The sequence below is a fragment of the Balaenoptera acutorostrata genome, chromosome 9 (assembly GCF_949987535.1).
Source record: "Balaenoptera acutorostrata chromosome 9, mBalAcu1.1, whole genome shotgun sequence".
NCBI classification, from domain to species: Eukaryota; Metazoa; Chordata; class Mammalia; order Artiodactyla; family Balaenopteridae; genus Balaenoptera; species Balaenoptera acutorostrata.
The window spans coordinates 59,523,611-59,536,226 of NC_080072.1; positions in this window are offsets into that span (position 1 = coordinate 59,523,611).

Below are 12,616 nucleotides of genomic sequence, written 5' to 3' on the forward strand. Positions count from 1 at the left end.
TGGGGTGTCAGATGAGAGAGTACAGTTTTAGAAAGAGATTGCATTTGTCAGTAGCCCAGAGATGGGCTCTTAAATGCCTATGAATCTTCTAACCCTTGCTCAGTACCAAAGGATAGATCCTGGTCCAACTACTAGATGCATCCCCTACTCTTTAGATCATGTGGTGTGGGCTGACTACTTTCACCATGAATCTGCCAACATGTGAGGTAATAATGCCACCCACTCTTACTTAAACACGTGGGAATGCATTGCTCTTTTACTGAACTGATGCTTTTTATAATGGGTTTATTCCTGTTCACCATGCAGAGATGAATGCCAGGGCTTGCTTGGCTGTGTTTTGTCCTCCCTAAGCACTTCCTCTTTGGTGACTGTTGCAGAGCCATCAGGGACCCAGCTTCCAGAGTGCAGCCAGGAATGGAAATCAAGGCTGGCTGTCTACCACGTAGTGACAGGCAGATCCATATCCTTACTCCAGGACCACTTTGGGTTTTGTTTTTCCTTCTGCAGATCAATTTCACAGTTTCTACAGGTCTGGGATCTGGCATGGAAAACAGCCCCTGGCCACCCACTCATGACTGAGTCTCAAACATTTTTTCAATAACTTCCTCCAAACTGCAGCAAGGGAGAGGTGGAGGTGATTGGGGGTAAAGTCAGGATTGTCTGGACTTCAGAGAGCTGGGAAGCCTGGGGTTGGCTCCTGCCTGTGCAACCCTGGCTGCTGTCACAAACAAGGACGGGGAGTCAATGGACACAAGACTGACCACAAGCATCGGGAGCTCCCGGATACTAGGTCACCACCCTCTTCTTTGTAGAAATTCCCTGCTGAGCTACTTGCTTATCTCCCTATCTCCCTTTTCAGGGTGAGAACCAAAAGAGAGATAGAGAAAAAGGGAGCGACAGAGAGAGGGAGGCTGGGAGAGAGAGAAAGAGAGAGAGAGAGAGAGAGAGAGAGGAGAAAGGAGGGAGAAAGGGGAAAGGGAGAGAAAGAGGAAAGTAATAAATTAGAATGTACTTGGGGATTACTGCATGGGGCACACACAGAGGTGAACCTTCCATATTTCTGACTTAACTTGACATGATCACAAGCTGTCTGTCATCAGTGAACCAACAGGACAGAAAATGTTAGTATTGAATAGGGAGCTGGAGAAAGGGGGAAGCTGATACCTACAGGGTCTATTATGTAACGGACACAAAGCTGGACACTTTATATAAATTAGTCCTTAATCCTCACCACTAACTATAAAGTAGCTATTATCCCAATTAACTGATGAAGAAAATAAAGTTTGGGATCCAAAGTAATTTTCCCAGAGTCTCAAAATTAGTGAGTGTTATAGTCAGGATTCAAATTCCTATTTGTCCAATGTAAAGTGCTAAAATATTTCCAAGCTCTATGGTAATTATTTGGTACTACACTTAAAAATAAAGAAATTAAAATATTCTTGAAGTTATCCTCTTAATAATAATCTTTGGAAGATCTCTAAAGCACGTACAGCATTGTGAAAACTTGAGACTGAAATCCAGGAGACCTGGCCCGAGTTGTGGCTTTCTTGCAGAGCTGGGACTAGGGTCATCCAGTCGGGAAGAAGGACACTTGGAAAGCTTTTGAAAGAATTGAGGTCACTGCTGCCCTCCTTCTCAGTTACTCTGCGGGCTAATTTCACTTGGACCAAAATCAATACCCTATCTTCTCCTCCCAATCACTTCTCCCTTTCTTCAATCTTCTTTCCTCTCTCTTTTACTGTTTGATACTCCATTAAACAGGGAGAGGCAGAACAGATTAACTAGATTTTTTTTTCTCAATACTGAGGAAATACATCAACACTCATCTACGCTTGATAATATACAAATACTCTTTAAATAATTTAACTAACAGAGAAATATCATGATTGCGTTCAAGTTTGCAGAAGTCCCCAAAGTTCAGTGCACTTCCTTCTTTCCCTGTCTATCTTACCTCTCCCTCCTCACTGGCTATTTGGAGAGAGAGGACACTGACCTGACCAGTCACGTCTGAGGTGTCTTGGTGATATGTGGATGACAGGTGTCATACCCAAGTGACTCTCACGTGTCCTTCTTATTCTTTACAAGACATATTTCCCGAGCTGTCATACCTTCAGCCTGCAAAATACCTATTCAAGGAAATTCTTGGTTTCATCTCCACTTAAAAAAATCATCATGGCTTTAATAAAATAAAAAAAATGGGTAAACAACATGCTTACATTTTATTGAATATCTGCTCAAAACCAGTATGGTGCTGGTGGGGCACAAGCCCAGGTCTACCCATTTAAGTAAACAATGTTCCTTTGGCAGATAATAGCTATTCTATAAACGAGTGGCTCCTTGGCTCAATAAAATTGGGACCTTAGTTAATCTCATGTAAATGTTTCTTTTTTTAAAAGATTTATTGACGTGAACCATTTTTAAAGTCTTTATTGAATTCGTTACAATATTGCTTCTGTTTTATGTTTTGGTTTTTTGGCCATGAGGCATGTGGGATCTTAGCTCCCCGACCATGTATCAAACCTGCACCCCTGCGTTGGAAGGCTAAGTCTTAACTAGTGGACCGCCAGGGAAGTCCCTAAATGTTTCTTTTTTAAAACAGCTTCATTGAGGTATAATTGATATGCAAGGAATTGAACATACTTAATGTGTACCTTTGAGTTTGGACGTATGCAAATGCCCACAACACTATCACCACATCAAGGTAATAGATATAACCAACACCTCCCAGGGTTTCCTTGTGTTCCTTTGTGGTAAGAACACCTAACGTGAGTTACAAGTAAATGTTCCTTTATTGCAAAATTTTTCAGTTTGTAGTTTTTATTGTGCTAATATACATATTGCTGACTCAAACTTATCTGACCCTCTACCCTTTATATTCTGTTTTTACTTAATACTAATGGAAGACATGACTGGACTAATTAATGTCCTCTAGAGCACACTTTGAGAATTGCTGCCTTAAGACTCCTAACCATCTGTCTCTGTTCTGTGGAGATTTGTACCAACCATAAGTTGGTAGGCGTCACGCTGAGGAAAGGAAGGCCCTTATCCACCTATCTTGAGGAGATGTTTTAAAACTTAGTGGCAGAATTACTTGTCTTGTTATGGCTGTTTAGCGTTTTGGGAACCCTCATGATTATTATTATTGTGTTTCATCTTCACAATGACCTGATGAAGAAGACAAGGAGGGTATCTCTACTGCTTCTGTCACTATCAACAACTATAACTTCTTGAGCATTTACTATATGCTAGGTACTTAACTTACCTTGCTTTTGAAAATAATCTTCAATAACCACTATGACCTACTATGCTAATGAAGAAACATAGACTCAGAAAAGTGCAGTGATTTCTGCCCAAATCCTTACTACAGTAGAACAGATGACAATTTTGAGGCTTAAGAAAGTCCCAGGACTTATTCAAAGTCAAGGAATTATACTCAATTAACACAGAAGACTTCTTCTACTTGACTCATGTTCCAATCCTATTACCACAAGCATATCTTATTATGTGATTTTCTGTCTTTACCCTCTACCCCATCCCAATATAGAGTCTAACAGGGAATCTCTTTAACAGGCCAAACTTCAATACAATTACGGGCTATAGAGAATAAAAGTCTCATGGTTGGAAAATAACTCCACTAGGATTTCAGTTTAAAATGATGTCGTAGAATGTGGTAGTCAAGGAGTTGGAAGACCCAGGTTCTGGTCCTAGTTCTGCTGCATAATCTGTGATATAATCTTAGTTTTCTCATCTGTACAGTGGTGATAATAACTCACTGAGATCCTGGGAAAACTAGAAAAGGACATGTTTCTAAGAAAATATTATTAATTGAGTGGAATTTTGAGAGTTTGGGCTGCTGGAATTGTGTGGGTACCTTGATTTGAAGTGCCTCAAATATTTATATAGAGAGGAGTTACACAAAACTTATTCACTTAGAGCTCCTGCCCATTAGAGACGTGGCCCTGTCTAAATAATATAATGAGTCTATATTATTCCAGCCTTGGGCAAGTTTCTCAAATATTCTGAGAAGTCTTGGTTCCTTATTTTATAAATGGGGTTAAAAGTACCTATTAATATTTTTTAGAAATAAAATACATTAAATTATACATATAAAGAAAGGAGTAGAATATACATTTCTTGAAATCTTCCTAACGTTCATCATATTATGTATTGTTTCCCCCAAAATACTGCAAAATACACATAGGACACAGCTATACTTTTTAAAGACAGTAAAACTAAGGCTTATCAACTCTTAACATCTGGACCAATGAAGCTGGGGACACTTGTAGCTGGCATGTGAGCTTAGGTCTGGTCATGTCAAAGCCCATGTTTGGTGCTGTCACCTCACACTGCTCAACACTTAGCAGGTGAGGAACAAATTCAAGTTCTTCTCCTTTCTCCTTCCCTTTAGTGAAACTTCTTTACAATAGCCCTTTATCTAGCTGTGCCTCTGTATTTAGGAATATTCACTAGTGTGTCTATACACAGTCAGCTCCTGTATTCATATACCTTTCTAGAACAAATGATGGGGGTCCTCAAAACTGAATTACGCCAAGGGGTCTTATCGGGCACACAGGTGTTAATACATCCCCAACCAGCCTGTTGAGACCTTTACAACTACCCTATAATTCAACTTTAAATACCTGCAGTAGCCTGGGAATTATACAGAATACGCAAATCAAAACTCCTGTGAAAAATCACACTGCCTTCCGTTATAATGATTTCATTGCTGATGATAATGGCAGTTGTATGCCTGTGAGCTCCTCAAAACTTGCAGCACCTTCCATGTTCCAGTAGAAACATGTGTCTTCTGCTCTGAGATGGGAGGGAATCCAAAGTACACATAATGCATGCTATTCCTTCCCTTTTTCCTTCTCCTCCTGTATGAACATGGAAGAGATTATCAATGTATTTCTGGGAGTCAAAAGAATGTACTTTATCACTTTTATCTTTGTTTAACTCTCTTTTTACCTATTTATGTCTGCTTGACACTTGCCATTAATAATAAGGGTACAGAATTACAGTGATCCTTAATGAAAGGTGTCAGCTTACTGGCTTACCAGAGGTATTCTCAGGTGCAAGCCTTGGTACCAGGATTCCAGGCAGTGAGGACTTTGAAGTGCTAGTTTGGATTTTCCCAGCAGGCACCTTCCCCCTGGTCCCAGAGAGCTCTCTTAGAAGTCCTCAGAAAGATGAGGAATGCAGACAGAATGGCACACTGAATGGATTAGGCTTCTATATTTAATTCTTTTGTTCAAGTGAGGTATATCTGGAGGAGAAGAGCAAAGCCTATCCTCATTCTAATGCATCATTGCTACTCTGTGCAGAGAAACTTTGGTACATCACTCTTACAACTTCTGCCCATCATAGCATGCAGGAGCGCTAATGATCTCACACTTGTTTCAGATCTTGTAGTTTAAAGTTTACATTAAGAAATTAGGTTGGGCTTAGGTTGAAGTGGATCTGAGTTATAGACTGCTGTGGACACGAGTGCCGGCCTTGGAGTCTGTTACCTAGTAACTGTATGGCACTAGGCAAACCTCTCAACTTTTCTTGATATTAGCTTATGTATTTATTTACCAAGTGGGTATGCTTCATTTACCCCTTGAAGTAATTCTCAGCATTAAATAAGGAAATGCAGGTAAAGAACTTACCTGGTACCTTATAGTTACCCACTGAACAATAGTTCCCTTTCATTGGATAGAAACATTGGCAAATGCTCCTTTAGCTCTATTTTCATTGTTCTTCCAATTTAGAAGGATCTATCATCCTACAAGTGGTGCCAACTTGTGGCAAATAGAGTCCAGGGCTTCCTGCCCGTGCCTTCTTTCAGCAAAGAGGCTGCTATGCTTGTGCAAGATTGCAACCAACCCAGGAGCTGTGTTGACAAGACACCTGGAATTTTGTTTGATGGAAACAAGCAGTAATGTGATCTTTCAGAGAAAAGCAATATTAATACAAGGAGATCCTGATATAACATGATGTGAAATTGATAACAATAAAGCTATATGACATTTCTGTCTCGGTGTGAGTTCTGTTTGGGAGTCAACATGCTAAGGAAAACGATGCAGGCTAAGTGAATGAATAAGGCTTCCCCTCCATCTCAGAGTGATTCAGTACAGAGGAAGGCGATGTCCCCCATAACTAAAGTTGCCTCATCCAATCCTGGCTCTATCCCTTATCAGCCAAGAGACTGAACGAGACAGGAGGAGATATCACTGATGAACTTGGGATGTTGCATAGCATATCCATGAGTCCATGAGAAGCAGTGGAGTAGAGTGGCCAACAGTGCAGGTTCTGGAGCTGAACTGTCAAGGTTCAAATCCTACCTCTGTTGCTTAGAAGTCACGTGACTTTGTGCAACTCATTTAATTTCCCTCAGCCTCAGTTTTCTCATCTTTAAATTTGGAAAAGATAACAGTACTGAGTCTTTGGGGCTGTGTGAAGTGAATCCTGTAAAGAACTTTGAGAAGAGCTTGGCGCATTGCAAGTATTCAATAAATATTGTCCATTTATGTCTCAAACATGTTAGGCACCTGCTAAATAATACAATTCAGCTTGCCAAATTGGGTTTAATCCTTTTTGCATTAATCTGAATATGAATATCTGATCAATGTGTTGAAAATGTGAAGAAATGCTTTTCCTAATATAGCACTTAATTATGGTTAGTTTTTCTGCATGTGCTTCTTTATTGCAAGACTGAATTCCTTGAGAACAGAGACTGTATGGTTTTCTCCTATATTCAGAGTGCCTACTGTCATGTTTGACAGAGCAGTTAGTCAATAAAACTTGGTTGAAAGGTTGAGTAAGAAATTGACCAGTTAATTTAATGAAAGAAGAAAAGAATGTCTGGAGAACCCAAACCATTCCCAATGTATACAAACCTTCCCTTCCCTGTGTCTCCATGTTTGTGTGTCTTTCGGAGCCAATTCATTCCTTATTGGGGGCTAATGATAAAGGGGACTGTTATGAGAAAGGGTCACCTCTTAAGCCCAGACACTTCCTTTCTCATGGCATCTTCTAGTGTTTATGTAAGCCAAAAAAACAAAACAAAACAAAACAAAAGCATGCATTATATTTTTATGAACCTTGCGATTTATTCTGTTTTGTTGTCAGACCTTTGGGAATGCATTTTATAAACTTTATTGAGACAAGGTATCTAGAGATGTTTGCATATGTCTGAGCTCAGCACAATATTACTTTTTAATGCACTTTTGACTTTGCAGGCAGAGGATACAGTAAAACATGTAAAACAGCAGTAGTTGGGGCTTTTTTATTAACTACATTTTGCCTTCTTGGTTTAAAAACAAACAAGTGCCTCATTCAAATGAGGTAAATTAATGCACATTAGCTTGGCACAGTTCCAAATGGGATATTTCTGCTGTTGAGTCAGAAATGGAGTTTTACTCCATGACAACAGGGACAGGGTACAGGCTGGATAACATTCCCATCAGCGCCAACTCCCCGCCCTTATATATTAGGGTCATGGCCATGTAGTGAGGCACAAGGAGGATGGTTGCAAACGCAGACTCACAGGCTCAGAGATGGTGGGAACTTACTTCCACCTTGGGGAGGAAACTCAGTCGCAGGGAGGTTTAGGGACATACCAGGTCACATGTGCAGTGTCGCCTCCTTATCACATTATGTGAGAGGACTAGTCAGGGCTGAAATTCATGTGTGAAGCCCACACTGTGGGGCAGGGCCCGGATCTTGAAACAGGACAAGCAGGGAGTCAGATAATGGTTGAGCACAAAGAAAATGCACTAAGATGATGACAAATTTGGGCAAAATGAGCGTGAAAGCCAAAGCCTATGTAAGAGTCTGGGGTCAAGCAAGAAAGGCATTAATAAGGAAATAAGGCCTGAAGCGGTGAAACTGGGAGGCAAGTCGGTGAAGAGTAATGCTGAGGCACAGGGGCTGCTGGCGCCCAGGCCTGGCCTCAGAAACTCGCCTCTGTAAAGGCAGCTACATCGCAGCTAAGAGAAGGCAGCTCTGAGACTGAGACTAAACACAGAGACTGGAATCCAACACTGACGTGCTATCTCCAGCCCTCTGCCTCCCTTCCTAAACCAGACCAACCCACCATGATGTAAGAAGTTATTTATACATATGCTTTTTTTTCTCTGCTGGAAATTATCCTTAGGTATACGGCTAATTGCAGGTTAACTGAACAAACTTTTCCAAATGAATCCACCCTGGGAAACAGCATTTCAGGAAAGATGCAGCAGAAGTTTTACTTTAAGATTTCTGATCACAGACAAATGTTGGGCCTCAGAGAATCAAATGATGAAATTTTAGGCTCAGGTAGTTTTCAGGCAAAATGAGGGCAATAGAGATATTAAAATAAGGGCCTTTTAGGGGTTTCAAATAAAAGAGAAAAAAATTATTCAACACTAATTTTTAACTCTACATGTAAGGAACTTTAAAGTTTACAAAATAATTTCTTATTTCTGCCTTTGACGATAACAAGGGAGGTTAATCCATTTATCTATAATTACAAATCTGGGAAGTGACACAGCTAGGATTTGAGACCAGGTCCCCTGAACTAATTTGGTGGCTTTTTCCTCCCATCACATGGCCCCTAAGAACATTTGTGTTTATACTAGTGGGGCATGGGAAAATCTTGTTCATAAGAATAAAGAGATGTGATTTCCTCTTACATTAGATTAAGAAGTTTGTACCCCTTTGAAAGTCATTATTCCCATAAATGGAGCAGAGACTACATGTAGTTCATGAACATCAAATGTTAGCTCAAATTGCCAATGGTGAAGGAGGGGTAGGGAAGAAAGGCAAAAACCACAGTGGTGAAAAAAGCTCTGGTTTTAGAATTAGACCATCAGGGTTAGTATTTGGGCTCTGCTGATTAATAACTGTATGTTTCAATAGAGTTAACACCAGGAAGCCTTCCCTGACCTCCCCTTGCCTTCCTCCCGACCACTACCAAGGCTGGATAAGGAGGTCACTCTTTCTGTTCATAAAGCATCCTGTATTACCCTTGTGATATGATTTATCACAGCACCAGAATGTGAGTTTCTTAAGGACAGGGCTGTGAAGATTTGTGTCTATGTCACCAAGGCCTAACACAGTACTTGATATATGGTAGTGTATTAGTGTTATCCAGAGAAACAGAACCCATCTCCCTGTACAGGAAGAGAGAGAGAGAGAGAGAGAGAGAGAGAGAGAGAGAGAGAGAGGATATTAAGAAATTGGCTCATGTGATTGTAGGGCTGGAAAGTCCAAAATCTGTAGGGCAAGCCAGCAGGCTAGAGACCCAGGGAATAGCTGTTGTATCAGCCTTGAACCTGAAAACAGTCTGGAAGCAGAATTTATTCTCTGTCCAGAGACCTTAGGAATTTTCTCTTAAAGCCTTCAACTGATTGGATGTGGCCCACTCACATTATGGAGGGTAATCTGCTTTACTCAAAGTTTATTGATTTAAATGTTCACAACATCTAAAAATTCCTTCACAGCAACACTGGGGTTTGACCAAACATCTGGGCAACATAGCCTAGCCAAGTTGACCTATAAAATTCACCATCCCTGTAGACTCAACAAATATTGGTTTATATGCCACATATCTTCTGTTTGCTCCTCAATATCCACCCTCCATTTTTCTCCACTCTGCCCTCTGTCCTAGGAGGCTGTCCTGTATGGACCACATGAACAGGGCTCTTGTGCCTTCTGGCTTCTGTTGGGTTCAGCCAGTAGGGAACACCAAGAGAAGATCAGTGGGAGGGAAGAGAGTGAGGTCAGAATGTTTATTTTCTCTGAAATTTCCTCTGGGACTGCTGTGTGCCTTGATCAAGGGTCACACTACTTTTCAAGATGGGCTGCTCTACATCCCTCTCTCTTGTTCCAGGTCCTAGTAACCTCTCCCTCCCCTAAACCTTTCAAAAATAGGATCATATCTTCTTTTCTGCTACCCCTGGGTTTCTACACTGTCCTTCATGGTCCCCCTATATTTTGTCTACATTTTTATAATAAACTTTTAAAAATAAACCCACTTTGAAGGAATCAGTTTCAGTATGCATTCATTTACTGATTGTTACAGTTGACTGGATAAGTTTTTGTTCTTAACCTGTCCTTAGTTATGAGTTCCTCGTCTGTAAAATGGGAATAAAATGCCTTAAAACACAGTGTTATTGAATGATTAAACCAAATCATCTATGCACTATGCTTAGCACACATGGCAAGTGCCTCACATAAACACTTAAGTTTTCCATTATAACAGTAGTAATAATGGTAATAAAAAAGATAGATGATTTGATATAGTCACCCACCTGAATTATAAAGATACCTGGTAAAGTGAGAGCTGGCAGGCTTACTGAGACTTTGAAATGCATCAGTAATTTATTCATTCATGTATCAAACATTCACAGAGAGTACTACCAATACTAAGGACAGATTCTATCCACCCTTCTTACCATGATGTTAGCTGAGGCCTTGATCATCTCACCCTGGCAATGGTAACACCCTCCTAACTTGTCCCCCACCTCCACTTTGCCAATACCTATTTCCCATCAGTTCTCCATAAAACGCTCATTAAAGACATGTCAGATCACGTCTCTCCCCTGTTTAAAAATAGATCGCTAGCAGGAAGCAGCCGCATAGCACAGGGAGATCAGCTCAGTGCTTTGTGATCACCTAGAGGGGTGGGATAGGGAGGGTGGGAGGGAGACACAAGATGGAGGAGATATGGGGATATCTGTATATGTATAGCTGATTCACTTTGTTATAAAGCAGAAACTAACACACCATTGTAAAGCAATTATACTCCAATAAAGATGTTAAAAAAAAAATCTATGATGACTTCCCAATGCTCTTGGATTTAGTAGCACAATGCTAAGGCCCTATATGAGCTGGTCCTCACCCAGATCCTTCCTTTATCTTTTTTTCTTTTAAGATTTTTTTGTTTTTTTGATGTGGACCATTTTTAAAGTCTTTATTGAATTTGTTACAATATCGCTTCTGTTTTATGTTTTGGTTTTCTGGCTGTGAGGCATGTGGGATCTTAGCTCCCCGACCACGGATCGAACCCACACCCTCTGCATTGGAAGGCAAAGTCTTAACCACTGGACCACCAGGGAAGCCCCAGATCCTTCCTTTATCTTGAGAAGCTCTTCAACTTCCTTGCTGAACAATAACCACAGTCACCTTGATTTGGAACCACCAAGTTCTCATTCACCTGTCATTTCCTACATTTGAGAACTTATTTTCCCCCAATCCATTTATGTTCTGATTCTCCAACTAGTCAGGATCCCTCATCACAGCCTTTAACATTCATTCCTTTTTGCAATGAAATTGTTCACATTTATTGATTAATGTGTTTCCCCTACTAAAGAGTGAGTCTTATATACCCCCTATCACCACATAAGTGTTCAGTGCCCAAGACATGGTCCTGACCTCAATAAAGCTCATTATTTTGTTCTAGTGGCCTGACTCCTATGAGCCATGGGAAGAAATACGAACTCTGCTCTCTATTTCTAGCCTCTAAGTAGGAAGTGTCCATGAAATGTGTAGAACCTAAGAGACAGGTGCCGGGATGCTGAAGGAATTTGACACTCAGAATTAGATCTCATGAATTTAAATCCCACCTCTTCAGCTTTAAGGCCAAGTCAGCATGAGGAAGTAACTTTACCTTTGAGAATCTGAGATTTTGTTATTAACATGAGAATAATAATTACCACTTCACAAGCTTTCTGGAGGATCGAGGGACATAAAATATTAAAATCACCCCGTGCAGTGCCTGGCACAGAGTAGTTCAGTAACTTTTATATTTTCACTTGTTTTGACCACTAGTATTATCCTCTCCACCACAATCATCACCTTATCCCATGAAATGAAGGGTCTGTGGAAATGTGTATAAAAACATGTGGATGAGATTGTTATATAAGAAGCAACCATCCACTATCTATCTCAATGAAATGTCAAAAGCAAAACTTAAGCAGTTATATAGTATGGCTTGAAACCAGAGTTTTAGAGATTTTTCAGATTCCTCTGGCATTCACCTAGGGAGTAAATTTAGAATTAGATATCAAGTCAATAACTACTAAGGTAGGGATATATATAGTGGAGAGTTGGAGACGGAACTAGAAAGTAGGAGGCTACCAAAAGAGTACATTATGAGGTTTTAGGTTCCCCAGGTGGAAGACCCCCTAGTGTGCCAAGACCCATGATGTAGCCCTGTGCAGGTGGGTAAAGAAGAGCCTGGAACCAGGAGGAAAATTTTACATGTGTATATGTGTATATATATGTATATGAATTTATGTGTATATATATATATATATATATATGTGTATATATACACACACATATCAAATTCTGTTTATTCCCTCTAAAGACAGTAGTCCTACAAATGAAAGCCATCATCTGAAGGGCTTCAGTCTGGTGATGGCTCCTTGGACTTGACAAAGACCTTCAGGTGAGGAAGCAGCAGTGCTGGGACCACCTGGTAGAAGCCAGGAGATGCTGAGCCATCCATCTGACTACAGTGGTAATCATGGAATCTTTAAGGAATGGTTGATTATTTTATTACAATGGAGAATCGGGATGGGGCCCAGGGTGGGGTGTCTGCCATTAGACTGATATTTTAACACTCCTCATTGTGATAACCCACCTA